The 19,701-nt window shown below is 50.0% G+C and overlaps 30 non-coding genes across 30 annotated transcripts; 8 read left to right on the top strand and 22 right to left on the bottom strand.

The window, feature by feature from the left end:
• The first annotated feature begins 771 nt into the window (after positions 1 to 771).
• Positions 772 to 843, top strand: trnad-guc (transfer RNA aspartic acid (anticodon GUC)). The gene has a single exon. It is a non-coding gene; the product is annotated as a tRNA-Asp (tRNA).
• Positions 844 to 1,049: 206 nt separating this feature from the next.
• trnav-cac (transfer RNA valine (anticodon CAC)) lies at positions 1,050 to 1,122 on the bottom strand. Its single transcript has one exon. It is a non-coding gene; the product is annotated as a tRNA-Val (tRNA).
• Positions 1,123 to 1,467: 345 nt separating this feature from the next.
• trnav-aac (transfer RNA valine (anticodon AAC)) lies at positions 1,468 to 1,540 on the bottom strand. The gene has a single exon. It is a non-coding gene; the product is annotated as a tRNA-Val (tRNA).
• A 1,125-nt stretch (positions 1,541 to 2,665) lies between these two features.
• trnav-cac (transfer RNA valine (anticodon CAC)) lies at positions 2,666 to 2,738 on the bottom strand. The gene has a single exon. It is a non-coding gene; the product is annotated as a tRNA-Val (tRNA).
• Positions 2,739 to 3,083: 345 nt separating this feature from the next.
• trnav-aac (transfer RNA valine (anticodon AAC)) lies at positions 3,084 to 3,156 on the bottom strand. The gene has a single exon. It is a non-coding gene; the product is annotated as a tRNA-Val (tRNA).
• A 1,162-nt stretch (positions 3,157 to 4,318) lies between these two features.
• Positions 4,319 to 4,391, bottom strand: trnav-aac (transfer RNA valine (anticodon AAC)). The gene has a single exon. It is a non-coding gene; the product is annotated as a tRNA-Val (tRNA).
• An 837-nt stretch (positions 4,392 to 5,228) lies between these two features.
• On the top strand, positions 5,229 to 5,300 carry trnad-guc (transfer RNA aspartic acid (anticodon GUC)). The gene has a single exon. It is a non-coding gene; the product is annotated as a tRNA-Asp (tRNA).
• A 206-nt stretch (positions 5,301 to 5,506) lies between these two features.
• On the bottom strand, positions 5,507 to 5,579 carry trnav-cac (transfer RNA valine (anticodon CAC)). The gene has a single exon. It is a non-coding gene; the product is annotated as a tRNA-Val (tRNA).
• A 303-nt stretch (positions 5,580 to 5,882) lies between these two features.
• On the bottom strand, positions 5,883 to 5,955 carry trnav-aac (transfer RNA valine (anticodon AAC)). The gene has a single exon. It is a non-coding gene; the product is annotated as a tRNA-Val (tRNA).
• An 837-nt stretch (positions 5,956 to 6,792) lies between these two features.
• On the top strand, positions 6,793 to 6,864 carry trnad-guc (transfer RNA aspartic acid (anticodon GUC)). Its single transcript has one exon. It is a non-coding gene; the product is annotated as a tRNA-Asp (tRNA).
• Positions 6,865 to 7,070: 206 nt separating this feature from the next.
• Positions 7,071 to 7,143, bottom strand: trnav-cac (transfer RNA valine (anticodon CAC)). Its single transcript has one exon. It is a non-coding gene; the product is annotated as a tRNA-Val (tRNA).
• Positions 7,144 to 7,488: 345 nt separating this feature from the next.
• Positions 7,489 to 7,561, bottom strand: trnav-aac (transfer RNA valine (anticodon AAC)). The gene has a single exon. It is a non-coding gene; the product is annotated as a tRNA-Val (tRNA).
• Positions 7,562 to 8,686: 1,125 nt separating this feature from the next.
• trnav-cac (transfer RNA valine (anticodon CAC)) lies at positions 8,687 to 8,759 on the bottom strand. Its single transcript has one exon. It is a non-coding gene; the product is annotated as a tRNA-Val (tRNA).
• Positions 8,760 to 9,104: 345 nt separating this feature from the next.
• trnav-aac (transfer RNA valine (anticodon AAC)) lies at positions 9,105 to 9,177 on the bottom strand. Its single transcript has one exon. It is a non-coding gene; the product is annotated as a tRNA-Val (tRNA).
• Positions 9,178 to 10,014: 837 nt separating this feature from the next.
• Positions 10,015 to 10,086, top strand: trnad-guc (transfer RNA aspartic acid (anticodon GUC)). The gene has a single exon. It is a non-coding gene; the product is annotated as a tRNA-Asp (tRNA).
• Positions 10,087 to 10,292: 206 nt separating this feature from the next.
• On the bottom strand, positions 10,293 to 10,365 carry trnav-cac (transfer RNA valine (anticodon CAC)). Its single transcript has one exon. It is a non-coding gene; the product is annotated as a tRNA-Val (tRNA).
• Positions 10,366 to 11,620: 1,255 nt separating this feature from the next.
• On the top strand, positions 11,621 to 11,692 carry trnad-guc (transfer RNA aspartic acid (anticodon GUC)). Its single transcript has one exon. It is a non-coding gene; the product is annotated as a tRNA-Asp (tRNA).
• Positions 11,693 to 11,898: 206 nt separating this feature from the next.
• On the bottom strand, positions 11,899 to 11,971 carry trnav-cac (transfer RNA valine (anticodon CAC)). Its single transcript has one exon. It is a non-coding gene; the product is annotated as a tRNA-Val (tRNA).
• A 345-nt stretch (positions 11,972 to 12,316) lies between these two features.
• trnav-aac (transfer RNA valine (anticodon AAC)) lies at positions 12,317 to 12,389 on the bottom strand. Its single transcript has one exon. It is a non-coding gene; the product is annotated as a tRNA-Val (tRNA).
• Positions 12,390 to 13,226: 837 nt separating this feature from the next.
• On the top strand, positions 13,227 to 13,298 carry trnad-guc (transfer RNA aspartic acid (anticodon GUC)). The gene has a single exon. It is a non-coding gene; the product is annotated as a tRNA-Asp (tRNA).
• A 206-nt stretch (positions 13,299 to 13,504) lies between these two features.
• trnav-cac (transfer RNA valine (anticodon CAC)) lies at positions 13,505 to 13,577 on the bottom strand. The gene has a single exon. It is a non-coding gene; the product is annotated as a tRNA-Val (tRNA).
• A 345-nt stretch (positions 13,578 to 13,922) lies between these two features.
• On the bottom strand, positions 13,923 to 13,995 carry trnav-aac (transfer RNA valine (anticodon AAC)). Its single transcript has one exon. It is a non-coding gene; the product is annotated as a tRNA-Val (tRNA).
• An 837-nt stretch (positions 13,996 to 14,832) lies between these two features.
• Positions 14,833 to 14,904, top strand: trnad-guc (transfer RNA aspartic acid (anticodon GUC)). The gene has a single exon. It is a non-coding gene; the product is annotated as a tRNA-Asp (tRNA).
• A 206-nt stretch (positions 14,905 to 15,110) lies between these two features.
• trnav-cac (transfer RNA valine (anticodon CAC)) lies at positions 15,111 to 15,183 on the bottom strand. The gene has a single exon. It is a non-coding gene; the product is annotated as a tRNA-Val (tRNA).
• A 345-nt stretch (positions 15,184 to 15,528) lies between these two features.
• trnav-aac (transfer RNA valine (anticodon AAC)) lies at positions 15,529 to 15,601 on the bottom strand. The gene has a single exon. It is a non-coding gene; the product is annotated as a tRNA-Val (tRNA).
• A 1,125-nt stretch (positions 15,602 to 16,726) lies between these two features.
• On the bottom strand, positions 16,727 to 16,799 carry trnav-cac (transfer RNA valine (anticodon CAC)). The gene has a single exon. It is a non-coding gene; the product is annotated as a tRNA-Val (tRNA).
• Positions 16,800 to 17,144: 345 nt separating this feature from the next.
• trnav-aac (transfer RNA valine (anticodon AAC)) lies at positions 17,145 to 17,217 on the bottom strand. Its single transcript has one exon. It is a non-coding gene; the product is annotated as a tRNA-Val (tRNA).
• Positions 17,218 to 18,379: 1,162 nt separating this feature from the next.
• trnav-aac (transfer RNA valine (anticodon AAC)) lies at positions 18,380 to 18,452 on the bottom strand. Its single transcript has one exon. It is a non-coding gene; the product is annotated as a tRNA-Val (tRNA).
• Positions 18,453 to 19,289: 837 nt separating this feature from the next.
• Positions 19,290 to 19,361, top strand: trnad-guc (transfer RNA aspartic acid (anticodon GUC)). Its single transcript has one exon. It is a non-coding gene; the product is annotated as a tRNA-Asp (tRNA).
• Positions 19,362 to 19,577: 216 nt separating this feature from the next.
• On the bottom strand, positions 19,578 to 19,650 carry trnav-cac (transfer RNA valine (anticodon CAC)). The gene has a single exon. It is a non-coding gene; the product is annotated as a tRNA-Val (tRNA).
• Between the last annotated feature and the right edge of the window lie 51 nt (positions 19,651 to 19,701).

The following is a 19,701-nucleotide window of genomic DNA, read 5'->3' as shown; positions in this document are numbered from 1 at the left end:
GCCAATGCCAGAAAACATTTTTAAATGTTAAGGATAGGTTTCGTGGACATTTCATAACCATCAATGGTTCTAATTGCAAACGTTTCCAAAAAAAGCCAATGGAATCCATGAACTCCCCATATACGGACAGTTTCTCAAATGCCCGACCACAGAGGAGAATACTTTGGATCGTTTTTACACTGCAATGGATGGTGCATATCACGCCATCCCCTGCGCAGTGCAGGGCCACCCTTCCCGCGGCATGGTCCACCTCATCGCTGCATGCGAGCCGAAATTGGAGCTCTCTAGGCTTGTGCTGAGGATACCAAAGAAGTGGAACAGTGAGGCTGTGGAGGATCTTCGTGCCTGCCTAGAAGGGCGGTGAAACGACTGTACTTTGGGAGTCTTCAACAGCAGCGGCGCACTAACGACGCTGCTTTCTTCTGGAGAGGTGTAAACGACTGTACTATGAGAGTCTTCAACAGCAGCTCCGCACTAACGAGCCTGCATCCTTCAGACAGATCACCAACTACAAACCTCAAGCCCACCAAGCCGTTGACGACTTGCGCCAGGCCAATGACCAGGATGAGTTCTACTGCTGTTCTGCTGTGCTGTCCTTTCGCTTCCTGGCCAACAGGACCTCAATTGGTAGCCGATCATCAGCTGAACATTAGCAAAAATGCGTCACTGTCCTTCAGCGGAAACGCTTCCCAGTAAGTCTCGGCGTATTCTCGGTAACCGCTGAAACGGCCCATGCAGCCCGCTCACAATGCAAAACCGTGGATGAGTCGGTCCTCGTTAGTATAGTGGACAGTATCTCCGCCTGTCACGCGGAAGACCGGGGTTCGATTCCCCGACGGGGAGAGCTTTATTTTCTACCAGCTACTGATGATTGATTGACCAAAACTGCAAAACGGCATGTCCTTGTGCCCAAATGATTAGCTTCCCTGATGACGAGAAGAACCAGGACTCTACTAACGTGTTCCCAGTGCTACACATTGTGGGGTTGTCTGATGGTTTGGCTGACAACAGTTTGATTTTCACACTCACCAATAATAAGCAAACAAGTGTGTTTCCGCCCGGTTTCGAACCGGGGACCTTTCGCGTGTGAGGCGAACGTGATAACCACTACACTACGGAAACTCGCAGGGGTCCTGTCCCTGCAGGTGCACGCGTTCATGCACCTCCTCACTGAATCGCAAGGCTTGCGGGACGAAACATTCAGCGGCGATAAAAGAGCCTGAAGACTTCAGTACTGTAAGTTCAAAAGCAATGGAAGTAGGAAAATCTATGGAAACATTGACTCTTTGAGTGGGGACGCTAGTGCCTGTATGTTGTCTTCCCTGTCAAGTAGAACGTATTAAGTACGCAGTGGTATACGGTAGCAGCGTTGTTTTCTTTTTGTGCGTGTGTTTTGTCCAATTTCATTTGGTCTGTTTTACTGATAATTTGACTAAACAGTTCAGTGCAAGCGTGAAGAGCGAAAGCTGTTTCCGCCCGGTTTCGAACCGGGGACCTTTCGCGTGTTAGGCGAACGTGATGACCACTACACTACGGAAACGGCGCTAAGCAGGGTGCATGTGCACACGTACAGCGGAAAGCACCTCAATACCGAATCGCAAACGTTGCCAATGCCAGAAAACATTTTTAAATGTTAAGGATAGGTTTCGTGGACATTTCATAACCATCAATGGTTCTAATTGCAAACGTTTCCAAAAAAAGCCAATGGAATCCATGAACTCCCCATATACGGACAGTTTCTCAAATGCCCGACCACAGAGGAGAATACTTTGGATCGTTGTTACACTGCAATGGATGGTGCATATCACGCCATCCCCTGCGCAGTGCAGGGCCACCCTTCCCGCGGCATGGTCCACCTCATCGCTGCATGCGAGCCGAAATTGGAGCTCTCTAGGCTTGTGCTGAGGATACCAAAGAAGTGGAACAGTGAGGCTGTGGAGGATCTTCGTGCCTGCCTAGAAGGGCGGTGAAACGACTGTACTTTGGGAGTCTTCAACAGCAGCGGCGCACTAACGACGCTGCTTTCTTCTGGAGAGGTGTAAACGACTGTACTCTGAGAGTCTTCAACAGCAGCTCCGCACTAACGAGCCTGCTTCCTTCAGACAGATCACCAACTACAAACCTCAAGCCCACCAAGCCGTTGACGACTTGCGCCAGGCCAATGACCAGGATGAGTTCTACTGCTGTTCTGCTGTGCTGTCCTTTCGCTTCCTGGCCAACAGGACCTCAATTGGTAGCCGATCATCAGCTGAACATTAGCAAAAATGCGTCACTGTCCTTCAGCGGAAACGCTTCCCAGTAAGTCTCGGCGTATTCTCGGTAACCGCTGAAACGGCCCATGCAGCCCGCTCACAATGCAAAACCGTGGACGAGTCGGTCCTCGTTAGTATAGTGGACAGTATCTCCGCCTGTCACGCGGAAGACCGGGGTTCAATTCCCCGACGGGGAGAGCTTTGTTTTCTACCAGCTACTGATGATTGATTGACCAAAACTGCAAAACGGCAGCATGAGACATGTCCTTGTGCCCAAATGATTAGCTTCCCTGATGACGAGAAGAACCAGGACTCTACTAACGTGTTCCCAGTGCTACACATTGTGGGGTTGTCTGATGGTTTGGCTGACAACAGTTTGATTTTCACACTCACCAATAATAAGCAAACAAGTGTGTTTCCGCCCGGTTTCGAACCGGGGACCTTTCGCGTGTGAGGCGAACGTGATAACCACTACACTACGGAAACTCGCAGGGGTCCTGTCCCTGCAGGTGCACGCGTTCATGCACCTCCTCACTGAATCGCAAGGCTTGCGGGACGAAACATTCAGCGGCGATAAAAGAGCCTGAAGACTTCAGTACTGTAAGTTCAAAAGCAATGGAAGTAGGAAAATCTATGGAAACATTGACTCTTTGAGTGGGGACGCTAGTGCCTGTATGTTGTCTTCCCTGTCAAGTAGAACGTATTAAGTACGCAGTGGTATACGGTAGCAGCGTTGTTTTCTTTTTGTGCGTGTGTTTTGTCCAATTTCATTTGGTCTGTTTTACTGATAATTTGACTAAACAGTTCAGTGCAAGCGTGAAGAGCGAAAGCTGTTTCCGCCCGGTTTCGAACCGGGGACCTTTCGCGTGTTAGGCGAACGTGATGACCACTACACTACGGAAACGGCGCTAAGCAGGGTGCATGTGCACACGTACAGCGGAAAGCACCTCAATACCGAATCGCAAACGTTGCCAATGCCAGAAAACATTTTTAAATGTTAAGGATAGGTTTCGTGGACATTTCATAACCATCAATGGTTCTAATTGCAAACGTTTCCAAAAAAAGCCAATGGAATCCATGAACTCCCCATATACGGACAGTTTCTCAAATGCCCGACCACAGAGGAGAATACTTTGGATCGTTGTTACACTGCAATGGATGGTGCATATCACGCCATCCCCTGCGCAGTGCAGGGCCACCCTTCCCGCGGCATGGTCCACCTCATCGCTGCATGCGAGCCGAAATTGGAGCTCTCTAGGCTTGTGCTGAGGATACCAAAGAAGTGGAACAGTGAGGCTGTGGAGGATCTTCGTGCCTGCCTAGAAGGGCGGTGAAACGACTGTACTTTGGGAGTCTTCAACAGCAGCGGCGCACTAACGACGCTGCTTTCTTCTGGAGAGGTGTAAACGACTGTACTCTGAGAGTCTTCAACAGCAGCTCCGCACTAACGAGCCTGCTTCCTTCAGACAGATCACCAACTACAAACCTCAAGCCCACCAAGCCGTTGACGACTTGCGCCAGGCCAATGACCAGGATGAGTTCTACTGCTGTTCTGCTGTGCTGTCCTTTCGCTTCCTGGCCAACAGGACCTCAATTGGTAGCCGATCATCAGCTGAACATTAGCAAAAATGCGTCACTGTCCTTCAGCGGAAACGCTTCCCAGTAAGTCTCGGCGTATTCTCGGTAACCGCTGAAACGGCCCATGCAGCCCGCTCACAATGCAAAACTGTGGATGAGTCGGTCCTCGTTAGTATAGTAGACAGTATCTCCGCCTGTCACTCGGAAGACCGGGGTTCGATTCAGCGGCGATAAAAGAGCCTGAAGACTTCAGTACTGTAAGTTCGAAAGCAATGGAAGTAGGAAAATCTATGGAAACATTGACTCTTTGAGTGGGGACGCTAGTGCCTGTATGTTGTCTTCCCTGTCAAGTAGAACGTATTAAGTACGCAGTGGTATACGGTAGCAGCGTTGTTTTCTTTTTGTGCGTGTGTTTTGTCCAATTTCATTTGGTCTGTTTTACTGATAATTTGACTAAACAGTTCAGTGCAAGCGTGAAGAGCGAAAGCTGTTTCCGCCCGGTTTCGAACCGGGGACCTTTCGCGTGTTAGGCGAACGTGATGACCACTACACTACGGAAACGGCGCTAAGCAGGGTGCATGTGCACACGTACAGCGGAAAGCACCTCAATACCGAATCGCAAACGTTGCCAATGCCAGAAAACATTTTTAAATGTTAAGGATAGGTTTCGTGGACATTTCATAACCATCAATGGTTCTAATTGCAAACGTTTCCAAAAAAAGCCAATGGAATCCATGAACTCCCCATATACGGACAGTTTCTCAAATGCCCGACCACAGTGGAGAATACTTTGGATCGTTGTTACACTGCAATGGATGGTGCATATCACGCCATCCCCTGCGCAGTGCAGGGCCACCCTTCCCGCGGCATGGTCCACCTCATCGCTGCATGCGAGCCGAAATTGGAGCGCTCTAGGCTTGTGCTGAGGATACCAAAGAAGTGGAACAGTGAGGCTGTGGAGGATCTTCGTGCCTGCCTAGAAGGGCGGTGAAACGACTGTACTTTGGGAGTCTTCAACAGCAGCGGCGCACTAACGACGCTGCTTTCTTCTGGAGAGGTGTAAACGACTGTACTCTGAGAGTCTTCAACAGCAGCGCCGCACTAACGAGCCTGCTTCCTTCAGACAGATCACCAACTACAAACCTCAAGCCCACCAAGCCGTTGACGACTTGCGCCAGGCCAATGACCAGGATGAGTTCTACTGCTGTTCTGCTGTGCTGTCCTTTCGCTTCCTGGCCAACAGGACCTCAATTGGTAGCCGATCATCAGCTGAACATTAGCAAAAATGCGTCACTGTCCTTCAGCGGAAACGCTTCCCAGTAAGTCTCGGCGTATTCTCGGTAAACGCTGAAACGGCCCATGCAGCCCGCTCACAATGCAAAACCATGGATCAGTCGGTCCTCGTTAGTATAGTGGACAGTATCTCCGCCTGTCACGCGGAAGACCGGGGTTCGATTCCCCGACGGGGAGAGCTTTGTTTTCTACCAGCTACTGATGATTGATTGACCAAAACTGCAAAACGGCATGTCCTTGTGCCCAAATGATTAGCTTCCCTGATGACGAGAAGAACCAGGACTCTACTAACGTGTTCCCAGTGCTACACATTGTGGGGTTGTCTGATGGTTTGGCTGACAACAGTTTGATTTTCACACTCACCAATAATAAGCAAACAAGTGTGTTTCCGCCCGGTTTCGAACCGGGGACCTTTCGCGTGTGAGGCGAACGTGATAACCACTACACTACGGAAACTCGCAGGGGTCCTCTCCCTGCAGGTGCACGTGTTCATGCACCTCCTCAAAAGAGCCTGAAGACTTCAGTACTGTAAGTTCAAAAGCAATGGAAGTAGGAAAATCTATGGAAACATTGACTCTTTGAGTGGGGACGCTAGTGCCTGTATGTTGTCTTCCCTGTCAAGTAGAACGTATTAAGTACGCAGTGGTATACGGTAGCAGCGTTGTTTTCTTTTTGTGCGTGTGTTTTGTCCAATTTCATTTGGTCTGTTTTACTGATAATTTGACTAAACAGTTCAGTGCAAGCGTGAAGAGCGAAAGCTGTTTCCGCCCGGTTTCGAACCGGGGACCTTTCGCGTGTTAGGCGAACGTGATGACCACTACACTACGGAAACGGCGCTAAGCAGGGTGCATGTGCACACGTACAGCGGAAAGCACCTCAATACCGAATCGCAAACGTTGCCAATGCCAGAAAACATTTTTAAATGTTAAGGATAGGTTTCGTGGACATTTCATAACCATCAATGGTTCTAATTGCAAACGTTTCCAAAAAAAGCCAATGGAATCCATGAACTCCCCATATACGGACAGTTTCTCAAATGCCCGACCACAGAGGAGAATACTTTGGATCGTTGTTACACTGCAATGGATGGTGCATATCACGCCATCCCCTGCGCAGTGCAGGGCCACCCTTCCCGCGGCATGGTCCACCTCATCGCTGCATGCGAGCCGAAATTGGAGCTCTCTAGGCTTGTGCTGAGGATACCAAAGAAGTGGAACAGTGAGGCTGTGGAGGATCTTCGTGCCTGCCTAGAAGGGCGGTGAAACGACTGTACTTTGGGAGTCTTCAACAGCAGCGGCGCACTAACGACGCTGCTTTCTTCTGGAGAGGTGTAAACGACTGTACTATGAGAGTCTTCAACAGCAGCTCCGCACTAACGAGCCTGCATCCTTCAGACAGATCACCAACTACAAACCTCAAGCCCACCAAGCCGTTGACGACTTGCGCCAGGCCAATTACCAGGATGAGTTCTACTGCTGTTCTGCTGTGCTGTCCTTTCGCTTCCTGGCCAACAGGACCTCAATTGGTAGCCGATCATCAGCTGAACATTAGCAAAAATGCGTCACTGTCCTTCAGCGGAAACGCTTCCCAGTAAGTCTCGGCGTATTCTCGGTAACCGCTGAAACGGCCCATGCAGCCCGCTCACAATGCAAAACCGTGGATGAGTCGGTCCTCGTTAGTATAGTGGACAGTATCTCCGCCTGTCACGCGGAAGACCGGGGTTCGATTCCCCGACGGGGAGAGCTTTGTTTTCTACCAGCTACTGATGATTGATTGACCAAAACTGCAAAACGGCATGTCCTTGTGCCCAAATGATTAGCTTCCCTGATGACGAGAAGAACCAGGACTCTACTAACGTGTTCCCAGTGCTACACATTGTGGGGTTGTCTGATGGTTTGGCTGACAACAGTTTGATTTTCACACTCACCAATAATAAGCAAACAAGTGTGTTTCCGCCCGGTTTCGAACCGGGGACCTTTCGCGTGTGAGGCGAACGTGATAACCACTACACTACGGAAACTCGCAGGGGTCCTGTCCCTGCAGGTGCACGCGTTCATGCACCTCCTCACTGAATCGCAAGGCTTGCGGGACGAAACATTCAGCGGCGATAAAAGAGCCTGAAGACTTCAGTACTGTAAGTTCAAAAGCAATGGAAGTAGGAAAATCTATGGAAACATTGACTCTTTGAGTGGGGACGCTAGTGCCTGTATGTTGTCTTCCCTGTCAAGTAGAACGTATTAAGTACGCAGTGGTATACGGTAGCAGCGTTGTTTTCTTTTTGTGCGTGTGTTTTGTCCAATTTCATTTGGTCTGTTTTACTGATAATTTGACTAAACAGTTCAGTGCAAGCGTGAAGAGCGAAAGCTGTTTCCGCCCGGTTTCGAACCGGGGACCTTTCGCGTGTTAGGCGAACGTGATGACCACTACACTACGGAAACGGCGCTAAGCAGGGTGCATGTGCACACGTACAGCGGAAAGCACCTCAATACCGAATCGCAAACGTTGCCAATGCCAGAAAACATTTTTAAATGTTAAGGATAGGTTTCGTGGACATTTCATAACCATCAATGGTTCTAATTGCAAACGTTTCCAAAAAAAGCCAATGGAATCCATGAACTCCCCATATACGGACAGTTTCTCAAATGCCCGACCACAGAGGAGAATACTTTGGATCGTTGTTACACTGCAATGGATGGTGCATATCACGCCATCCCCTGCGCAGTGCAGGGCCACCCTTCCCGCGGCATGGTCCACCTCATCGCTGCATGCGAGCCGAAATTGGAGCTCTCTAGGCTTGTGCTGAGGATACCAAAGAAGTGGAACAGTGAGGCTGTGGAGGATCTTCGTGCCTGCCTAGAAGGGCGGTGAAACGACTGTACTTTGGGAGTCTTCAACAGCAGCGGCGCACTAACGACGCTGCTTTCTTCTGGAGAGGTGTAAACGACTGTACTCTGAGAGTCTTCAACAGCAGCTCCGCACTAACGAGCCTGCTTCCTTCAGACAGATCACCAACTACAAACCTCAAGCCCACCAAGCCGTTGACGACTTGCGCCAGGCCAATGACCAGGATGAGTTCTACTGCTGTTCTGCTGTGCTGTCCTTTCGCTTCCTGGCCAACAGGACCTCAATTGGTAGCCGATCATCAGCTGAACATTAGCAAAAATGCGTCACTGTCCTTCAGCGGAAACGCTTCCCAGTAAGTCTCGGCGTATTCTCGGTAACCGCTGAAACGGCCCATGCAGCCCGCTCACAATGCAAAACCGTGGACGAGTCGGTCCTCGTTAGTATAGTGGACAGTATCTCCGCCTGTCACGCGGAAGACCGGGGTTCAATTCCCCGACGGGGAGAGCTTTGTTTTCTACCAGCTACTGATGATTGATTGACCAAAACTGCAAAACGGCAGCATGAGACATGTCCTTGTGCCCAAATGATTAGCTTCCCTGATGACGAGAAGAACCAGGACTCTACTAACGTGTTCCCAGTGCTACACATTGTGGGGTTGTCTGATGGTTTGGCTGACAACAGTTTGATTTTCACACTCACCAATAATAAGCAAACAAGTGTGTTTCCGCCCGGTTTCGAACCGGGGACCTTTCGCGTGTGAGGCGAACGTGATAACCACTACACTACGGAAACTCGCAGGGGTCCTGTCCCTGCAGGTGCACGCGTTCATGCACCTCCTCACTGAATCGCAAGGCTTGCGGGACGAAACATTCAGCGGCGATAAAAGAGCCTGAAGACTTCAGTACTGTAAGTTCAAAAGCAATGGAAGTAGGAAAATCTATGGAAACATTGACTCTTTGAGTGGGGACGCTAGTGCCTGTATGTTGTCTTCCCTGTCAAGTAGAACGTATTAAGTACGCAGTGGTATACGGTAGCAGCGTTGTTTTCTTTTTGTGCGTGTGTTTTGTCCAATTTCATTTGGTCTGTTTTACTGATAATTTGACTAAACAGTTCAGTGCAAGCGTGAAGAGCGAAAGCTGTTTCCGCCCGGTTTCGAACCGGGGACCTTTCGCGTGTTAGGCGAACGTGATGACCACTACACTACGGAAACGGCGCTAAGCAGGGTGCATGTGCACACGTACAGCGGAAAGCACCTCAATACCGAATCGCAAACGTTGCCAATGCCAGAAAACATTTTTAAATGTTAAGGATAGGTTTCGTGGACATTTCATAACCATCAATGGTTCTAATTGCAAACGTTTCCAAAAAAAGCCAATGGAATCCATGAACTCCCCATATACGGACAGTTTCTCAAATGCCCGACCACAGAGGAGAATACTTTGGATCGTTGTTACACTGCAATGGATGGTGCATATCACGCCATCCCCTGCCCAGTGCAGGGCCACCCTTCCCGCGGCATGGTCCACCTCATCGCTGCATGCGAGCCGAAATTGGAGCTCTCTAGGCTTGTGCTGAGGATACCAAAGAAGTGGAACAGTGAGGCTGTGGAGGATCTTCGTGCCTGCCTAGAAGGGCGGTGAAACGACTGTACTTTGGGAGTCTTCAACAGCAGCGGCGCACTAACGACGCTGCTTTCTTCTGGAGAGGTGTAAACGACTGTACTCTGAGAGTCTTCAACAGCAGCTCCGCACTAACGAGCCTGCTTCCTTCAGACAGATCACCAACTACAAACCTCAAGCCCACCAAGCCGTTGACGACTTGCGCCAGGCCAATGACCAGGATGAGTTCTACTGCTGTTCTGCTGTGCTGTCCTTTCGCTTCCTGGCCAACAGGACCTCAATTGGTAGCCGATCATCAGCTGAACATTAGCAAAAATGCGTCACTGTCCTTCAGCGGAAACGCTTCCCAGTAAGTCTCGGCGTATTCTCGGTAACCGCTGAAACGGCCCATGCAGCCCGCTCACAATGCAAAACCGTGGACGAGTCGGTCCTCGTTAGTATAGTGGACAGTATCTCCGCCTGTCACGCGGAAGACCGGGGTTCGATTCCCCGACGGGGAGAGCTTTGTTTTCTACCAGCTACTGATGATTGATTGACCAAAACTGCAAAACGGCATGTCCTTGTGCCCAAATGATTAGCTTCCCTGATGACGAGAAGAACCAGGACTCTACTAACGTGTTCCCAGTGCTACACATTGTGGGGTTGTCTGATGGTTTGGCTGACAACAGTTTGATTTTCACACTCACCAATAATAAGCAAACAAGTGTGTTTCCGCCCGGTTTCGAACCGGGGACCTTTCGCGTGTGAGGCGAACGTGATAACCACTACACTACGGAAACTCGCAGGGGTCCTGTCCCTGCAGGTGCACGCGTTCATGCACCTCCTCACTGAATCGCAAGGCTTGCGGGACGAAACATTCAGCGGCGATAAAAGAGCCTGAAGACTTCAGTACTGTAAGTTCAAAAGCAATGGAAGTAGGAAAATCTATGGAAACATTGACTCTTTGAGTGGGGACGCTAGTGCCTGTATGTTGTCTTCCCTGTCAAGTAGAACGTATTAAGTACGCAGTGGTATACGGTAGCAGCGTTGTTTTCTTTTTGTGCGTGTGTTTTGTCCAATTTCATTTGGTCTGTTTTACTGATAATTTGACTAAACAGTTCAGTGCAAGCGTGAAGAGCGAAAGCTGTTTCCGCCCGGTTTCGAACCGGGGACCTTTCACGTGTTAGGCGAACGTGATGACCACTACACTACGGAAACGGCGCTAAGCAGGGTGCATGTGCACACGTACAGCGGAAAGCACCTCAATACCGAATCGCAAACGTTGCCAATGCCAGAAAACATTTTTAAATGTTAAGGATAGGTTTCGTGGACATTTCATAACCATCAATGGTTCTAATTGCAAACGTTTCCAAAAAAAGCCAATGGAATCCATGAACTCCCCATATACGGACAGTTTCTCAAATGCCCGACCACAGAGGAGAATACTTTGGATCGTTGTTACACTGCAATGGATGGTGCATATCACGCCATCCCCTGCGCAGTGCAGGGCCACCCTTCCCGCGGCATGGTCCACCTCATCGCTGCATGCGAGCCGAAATTGGAGCTCTCTAGGCTTGTGCTGAGGATACCAAAGAAGTGGAACAGTGAGGCTGTGGAGGATCTTCGTGCCTGCCTAGAAGGGCGGTGAAACGACTGTACTTTGGGAGTCTTCAACAGCAGCGGCGCACTAACGACGCTGCTTTCTTCTGGAGAGGTGTAAACGACTGTACTCTGAGAGTCTTCAACAGCAGCTCCGCACTAACGAGCCTGCTTCCTTCAGACAGATCACCAACTACAAACCTCAAGCCCACCAAGCCGTTGACGACTTGCGCCAGGCCAATGACCAGGATGAGTTCTACTGCTGTTCTGCTGTGCTGTCCTTTCGCTTCCTGGCCAACAGGACCTCAATTGGTAGCCGATCATCAGCTGAACATTAGCAAAAATGCGTCACTGTCCTTCAGCGGAAACGCTTCCCAGTAAGTCTCGGCGTATTCTCGGTAACCGCTGAAACGGCCCATGCAGCCCGCTCACAATGCAAAACCGTGGACGAGTCGGTCCTCGTTAGTATAGTGGACAGTATCTCCGCCTGTCACGCGGAAGACCGGGGTTCGATTCCCCGACGGGGAGAGCTTTGTTTTCTACCAGCTACTGATGATTGATTGACCAAAACTGCAAAACGGCATGTCCTTGTGCCCAAATGATTAGCTTCCCTGATGACGAGAAGAACCAGGACTCTACTAACGTGTTCCCAGTGCTACACATTGTGGGGTTGTCTGATGGTTTGGCTGACAACAGTTTGATTTTCACACTCACCAATAATAAGCAAACAAGTGTGTTTCCGCCCGGTTTCGAACCGGGGACCTTTCGCGTGTGAGGCGAACGTGATAACCACTACACTACGGAAACTCGCAGGGGTCCTGTCCCTGCAGGTGCACGCGTTCATGCACCTCCTCACTGAATCGCAAGGCTTGCGGGACGAAACATTCAGCGGCGATAAAAGAGCCTGAAGACTTCAGTACTGTAAGTTCAAAAGCAATGGAAGTAGGAAAATCTATGGAAACATTGACTCTTTGAGTGGGGACGCTAGTGCCTGTATGTTGTCTTCCCTGTCAAGTAGAACGTATTAAGTACGCAGTGGTATACGGTAGCAGCGTTGTTTTCTTTTTGTGCGTGTGTTTTGTCCAATTTCATTTGGTCTGTTTTACTGATAATTTGACTAAACAGTTCAGTGCAAGCGTGAAGAGCGAAAGCTGTTTCCGCCCGGTTTCGAACCGGGGACCTTTCGCGTGTTAGGCGAACGTGATGACCACTACACTACGGAAACGGCGCTAAGCAGGGTGCATGTGCACACGTACAGCGGAAAGCACCTCAATACCGAATCGCAAACGTTGCCAATGCCAGAAAACATTTTTAAATGTTAAGGATAGGTTTCGTGGACATTTCATAACCATCAATGGTTCTAATTGCAAACGTTTCCAAAAAAAGCCAATGGAATCCATGAACTCCCCATATACGGACAGTTTCTCAAATGCCCGACCACAGAGGAGAATACTTTGGATCGTTGTTACACTGCAATGGATGGTGCATATCACGCCATCCCCTGCGCAGTGCAGGGCCACCCTTCCCGCGGCATGGTCCACCTCATCGCTGCATGCGAGCCGAAATTGGAGCTCTCTAGGCTTGTGCTGAGGATACCAAAGAAGTGGAACAGTGAGGCTGTGGAGGATCTTCGTGCCTGCCTAGAAGGGCGGTGAAACGACTGTACTTTGGGAGTCTTCAACAGCAGCGGCGCACTAACGACGCTGCTTTCTTCTGGAGAGGTGTAAACGACTGTACTCTGAGAGTCTTCAACAGCAGCTCCGCACTAACGAGCCTGCTTCCTTCAGACAGATCACCAACTACAAACCTCAAGCCCACCAAGCCGTTGACGACTTGCGCCAGGCCAATGACCAGGATGAGTTCTACTGCTGTTCTGCTGTGCTGTCCTTTCGCTTCCTGGCCAACAGGACCTCAATTGGTAGCCGATCATCAGCTGAACATTAGCAAAAATGCGTCACTGTCCTTCAGCGGAAACGCTTCCCAGTAAGTCTCGGCGTATTCTCGGTAACCGCTGAAACGGCCCATGCAGCCCGCTCACAATGCAAAACCGTGGACGAGTCGGTCCTCGTTAGTATAGTGGACAGTATCTCCGCCTGTCACGCGGAAGACCGGGGTTCGATTCCCCGACGGGGAGAGCTTTGTTTTCTACCAGCTACTGATGATTGATTGACCAAAACTGCAAAACGGCATGTCCTTGTGCCCAAATGATTAGCTTCCCTGATGACGAGAAGAACCAGGACTCTACTAACGTGTTCCCAGTGCTACACATTGTGGGGTTGTCTGATGGTTTGGCTGACAACAGTTTGATTTTCACACTCACCAATAATAAGCAAACAAGTGTGTTTCCGCCCGGTTTCGAACCGGGGACCTTTCGCGTGTGAGGCGAACGTGATAACCACTACACTACGGAAACTCGCAGGGGTCCTGTCCCTGCAGGTGCACGCGTTCATGCACCTCCTCACTGAATCGCAAGGCTTGCGGGACGAAACATTCAGCGGCGATAAAAGAGCCTGAAGACTTCAGTACTGTAAGTTCAAAAGCAATGGAAGTAGGAAAATCTATGGAAACATTGACTCTTTGAGTGGGGACGCTAGTGCCTGTATGTTGTCTTCCCTGTCAAGTAGAACGTATTAAGTACGCAGTGGTATACGGTAGCAGCGTTGTTTTCTTTTTGTGCGTGTGTTTTGTCCAATTTCATTTGGTCTGTTTTACTGATAATTTGACTAAACAGTTCAGTGCAAGCGTGAAGAGCGAAAGCTGTTTCCGCCCGGTTTCGAACCGGGGACCTTTCGCGTGTTAGGCGAACGTGATGACCACTACACTACGGAAACGGCGCTAAGCAGGGTGCATGTGCACACGTACAGCGGAAAGCACCTCAATACCGAATCGCAAACGTTGCCAATGCCAGAAAACATTTTTAAATGTTAAGGATAGGTTTCGTGGACATTTCATAACCATCAATGGTTCTAATTGCAAACGTTTCCAAAAAAAGCCAATGGAATCCATGAACTCCCCATATACGGACAGTTTCTCAAATGCCCGACCACAGAGGAGAATACTTTGGATCGTTGTTACACTGCAATGGATGGTGCATATCACGCCATCCCCTGCGCAGTGCAGGGCCACCCTTCCCGCGGCATGGTCCACCTCATCGCTGCATGCGAGCCGAAATTGGAGCTCTCTAGGCTTGTGCTGAGGATACCAAAGAAGTGGAACAGTGAGGCTGTGGAGGATCTTCGTGCCTGCCTAGAAGGGCGGTGAAACGACTGTACTTTGGGAGTCTTCAACAGCAGCGGCGCACTAACGACGCTGCTTTCTTCTGGAGAGGTGTAAACGACTGTACTCTGAGAGTCTTCAACAGCAGCTCCGCACTAACGAGCCTGCTTCCTTCAGACAGATCACCAACTACAAACCTCAAGCCCACCAAGCCGTTGACGACTTGCGCCAGGCCAATGACCAGGATGAGTTCTACTGCTGTTCTGCTGTGCTGTCCTTTCGCTTCCTGGCCAACAGGACCTCAATTGGTAGCCGATCATCAGCTGAACATTAGCAAAAATGCGTCACTGTCCTTCAGCGGAAACGCTTCCCAGTAAGTCTCGGCGTATTCTCGGTAACCGCTGAAACGGCCCATGCAGCCCGCTCACAATGCAAAACCGTGGATGAGTCGGTCCTCGTTAGTATAGTGGACAGTATCTCCGCCTGTCACGCGGAAGACCGGGGTTCGATTCCCCGACGGGGAGAGCTTTGTTTTCTACCAGCTACTGATGATTGATTGACCAAAACTGCAAAACGGCATGTCCTTGTGCCCAAATGATTAGCTTCCCTGATGACGAGAAGAACCAGGACTCTACTAACGTGTTCCCAGTGCTACACATTGTGGGGTTGTCTGATGGTTTGGCTGACAACAGTTTGATTTTCACACTCACCAATAATAAGCAAACAAGTGTGTTTCCGCCCGGTTTCGAACCGGGGACCTTTCGCGTGTGAGGCGAACGTGATAACCACTACACTACGGAAACTCGCAGGGGTCCTGTCCCTGCAGGTGCACGCGTTCATGCACCTCCTCACTGAATCGCAAGGCTTGCGGGACGAAACATTCAGCGGCGATAAAAGAGCCTGAAGACTTCAGTACTGTAAGTTCAAAAGCAATGGAAGTAGGAAAATCTATGGAAACATTGACTCTTTGAGTGGGGACGCTAGTGCCTGTATGTTGTCTTCCCTGTCAAGTAGAACGTATTAAGTACGCAGTGGTATACGGTAGCAGCGTTGTTTTCTTTTTGTGCGTGTGTTTTGTCCAATTTCATTTGGTCTGTTTTACTGATAATTTGACTAAACAGTTCAGTGCAAGCGTGAAGAGCGAAAGCTGTTTCCGCCCGGTTTCGAACCGGGGACCTTTCGCGTGTTAGGCGAACGTGATGACCACTACACTACGGAAACGGCGCTAAGCAGGGTGCATGTGCACACGTACAGCGGAAAGCACCTCAATACCGAATCGCAAACGTTGCCAATGCCAGAAAACATTTTTAAATGTTAAGGATAGGTTTCGTGGACATTTCATAACCATCAATGGTTCTAATTGCAAACGTTTCCAAAAAAAGCCAATGGAATCCATGAACTCCCCATATACGGACAGTTTCTCAAATGCCCGACCACAGAGGAGAATACTTTGGATCGTTGTTACACTGCAATGGATGGTGCATATCACGCCATCCCCTGCGCAGTGCAGGGCCACCCTTCCCGCGGCATGGTCCACCTCATCGCTGCATGCGAGCCGAAATTGGAGCTCTCTAGGCTTGTGCTGAGGATACCAAAGAAGTGGAACAGTGAGGCTGTGGAGGATCTTCGTGCCTGCCTAGAAGGGCGGTGAAACGACTGTACTTTGGGAGTCTTCAACAGCAGCGGCGCACTAACGACGCTGCTTTCTTCTGGAGAGGTGTAAACGACTGTACTCTGAGAGTCTTCAACAGCAGCTCCGCACTAACGAGCCTGCTTCCTTCAGACAGATCACCAACTACAAACCTCAAGCCCACCAAGCCGTTGACGACTTGCGCCAGGCCAATGACCAGGATGAGTTCTACTGCTGTTCTGCTGTGCTGTCCTTTCGCTTCCTGGCCAACAGGACCTCAATTGGTAGCCGATCATCAGCTGAACATTAGCAAAAATGCGTCACTGTCCTTCAGCGGAAACGCTTCCCAGTAAGTCTCGGCGTATTCTCGGTAACCGCTGAAACGGCCCATGCAGCCCGCTCACAATGCAAAACTGTGGACGAGTCGGTCCTCGTTAGTATAGTGGACAGTATCTCCGCCTGTCACGCGGAAGACCGGGGTTCAATTCCCCGACGGGGAGAGCTTTGTTTTCTACCAGCTACTGATGATTGATTGACCAAAACTGCAAAACGGCAGCATGAGACATGTCCTTGTGCCCAAATGATTAGCTTCCCTGATGACGAGAAGAACCAGGACTCTACTAACGTGTTCCCAGTGCTACACATTGTGGGGTTGTCTGATGGTTTGGCTGACAACAGTTTGATTTTCACACTCACCAATAATAAGCAAACAAGTGTGTTTCCGCCCGGTTTCGAACCGGGGACCTTTCGCGTGTGAGGCGAACGTGATAACCACTACACTACGGAAACTCGCAGGGGTCCTGTCCCTGCAGGTGCACGCGTTCATGCACCTCCTCACTGAATCGCAAGGCTTGCGGGACGAAACATTCAGCGGCGATAAAAGAGCCTGAAGACTTCAGTACTGTAAGTTCAAAAGCAATGGAAGTAGGAAAATCTATGGAAACATTGACTCTTTGAGTGGGGACGCTAGTGCCTGTATGTTGTCTTCCCTGTCAAGTAGAACGTATTAAGTACGCAGTGGTATACGGTAGCAGCGTTGTTTTCTTTTTGTGCGTGTGTTTTGTCCAATTTCATTTGGTCTGTTTTACTGATAATTTGACTAAACAGTTCAGTGCAAGCGTGAAGAGCGAAAGCTGTTTCCGCCCGGTTTCGAACCGGGGACCTTTCGCGTGTTAGGCGAACGTGATGACCACTACACTACGGAAACGGCGCTAAGCAGGGTGCATGTGCACACGTACAGCGGAAAGCACCTCAATACCGAATCGCAAACGTTGCCAATGCCAGAAAACATTTTTAAATGTTAAGGATAGGTTTCGTGGACATTTCATAACCATCAATGGTTCTAATTGCAAACGTTTCCAAAAAAAGCCAATGGAATCCATGAACTCCCCATATACGGACAGTTTCTCAAATGCCCGACCACAGAGGAGAATACTTTGGATCGTTGTTACACTGCAATGGATGGTGCATATCACGCCATCCCCTGCGCAGTGCAGGGCCACCCTTCCCGCGGCATGGTCCACCTCATCGCTGCATGCGAGCCGAAATTGGAGCTCTCTAGGCTTGTGCTGAGGATACCAAAGAAGTGGAACAGTGAGGCTGTGGAGGATCTTCGTGCCTGCCTAGAAGGGCGGTGAAACGACTGTACTTTGGGAGTCTTCAACAGCAGCGGCGCACTAACGACGCTGCTTTCTTCTGGAGAGGTGTAAACGACTGTACTCTGAGAGTCTTCAACAGCAGCTCCGCACTAACGAGCCTGCTTCCTTCAGACAGATCACCAACTACAAACCTCAAGCCCACCAAGCCGTTGACGACTTGCGCCAGGCCAATGACCAGGATGAGTTCTACTGCTGTTCTGCTGTGCTGTCCTTTCGCTTCCTGGCCAACAGGACCTCAATTGGTAGCCGATCATCAGCTGAACATTAGCAAAAATGCGTCACTGTCCTTCAGCGGAAACGCTTCCCAGTAAGTCTCGGCGTATTCTCGGTAACCGCTGAAACGGCCCATGCAGCCCGCTCACAATGCAAAACTGTGGATGAGTCGGTCCTCGTTAGTATAGTAGACAGTATCTCCGCCTGTCACTCGGAAGACCGGGGTTCGATTCAGCGGCGATAAAAGAGCCTGAAGACTTCAGTACTGTAAGTTCAAAAGCAATGGAAGTAGGAAAATCTATGGAAACATTGACTCTTTGAGTGGGGACGCTAGTGCCTGTATGTTGTCTTCCCTGTCAAGTAGAACGTATTAAGTACGCAGTGGTATACGGTAGCAGCGTTGTTTTCTTTTTGTGCGTGTGTTTTGTCCAATTTCATTTGGTCTGTTTTACTGATAATTTGACTAAACAGTTCAGTGCAAGCGTGAAGAGCGAAAGCTGTTTCCGCCCGGTTTCGAACCGGGGACCTTTCGCGTGTTAGGCGAACGTGATGACCACTACACTACGGAAACGGCGCTAAGCAGGGTGCATGTGCACACGTACAGCGGAAAGCACCTCAATACCGAATCGCAAACGTTGCCAATGCCAGAAAACATTTTTAAATGTTAAGGATAGGTTTCGTGGACATTTCATAACCATCAATGGTTCTAATTGCAAACGTTTCCAAAAAAAGCCAATGGAATCCATGAACTCCCCATATACGGACAGTTTCTCAAATGCCCGACCACAGTGGAGAATACTTTGGATCGTTGTTACACTGCAATGGATGGTGCATATCACGCCATCCCCTGCGCAGTGCAGGGCCACCCTTCCCGCGGCATGGTCCACCTCATCGCTGCATGCGAGTCGAAATTGGAGCTCTCTAGGCTTGTGCTGAGGATACCAAAGAAGTGGAACAGTGAGGCTGTGGAGGATCTTCGTGCCTGCCTAGAAGGGCGGTGAAACGACTGTACTTTGGGAGTCTTCAACAGCAGCGGCGCACTAACGACGCTGCTTTCCTCTGGAGAGGTGTAAACGACTGTACTCTGAGAGTCTTCAACAGCAGCTCCGCACTAACGAGCCTGCTTCCTTCAGACAGATCACCAACTACAAACCTCAAGCCCACCAAGCCGTTGACGACTTGCGCCAGGCCAATGACCAGGATGAGTTCTACTGCTGTTCTGCTGTGCTGTCCTTTCGCTTCCTGGCCAACAGGACCTCAATTGGTAGCCGATCATCAGCTGAACATTAGCAAAAATGCGTCACTGTCCTTCAGCGGAAACGCTTCCCAGTAAGTCTCGGCGTATTCTCGGTAACCGCTGAAACGGCCCATGCAGCCCGCTCACAATGCAAAACCGTGGACGAGTCGGTCCTCGTTAGTATAGTGGACAGTATCTCCGCCTGTCACGCGGAAGACCGGGGTTCGATTCCCCGACGGGGAGAGCTTTGTTTTCTACCAGCTACTGATGATTGATTGACCAAAACTGCAAAACGGCAGCATGAGACATGTCCTTGTGCCCAAATGATTAGCTTCCCTGATGACGAGAAGAACCAGGACTCTACTAACGTGTTCCCAGTGCTACACATTGTGGGGTTGTCTGATGGTTTGGCTGACAACAGTTTGATTTTCACACTCACCAATAATAAGCAAACAAGTGTGTTTCCGCCCGGTTTCGAACCGGGGACCTTTCGCGTGTGAGGCGAACGTGATAACCACTACACTACGGAAACTCGCAGGGGTCCTGTCCCTGCAGGTGCACGCGTTCATGCACCTCCTCACTG

This window comes from Pagrus major, chromosome 22, assembly GCF_040436345.1.
Source record: "Pagrus major chromosome 22, Pma_NU_1.0".
Classification (NCBI taxonomy): domain Eukaryota; kingdom Metazoa; phylum Chordata; class Actinopteri; order Spariformes; family Sparidae; genus Pagrus; species Pagrus major.
Note: the sequence above shows the minus strand (reverse complement) of the source record. Positions and strands in the feature narration are given on the sequence as shown.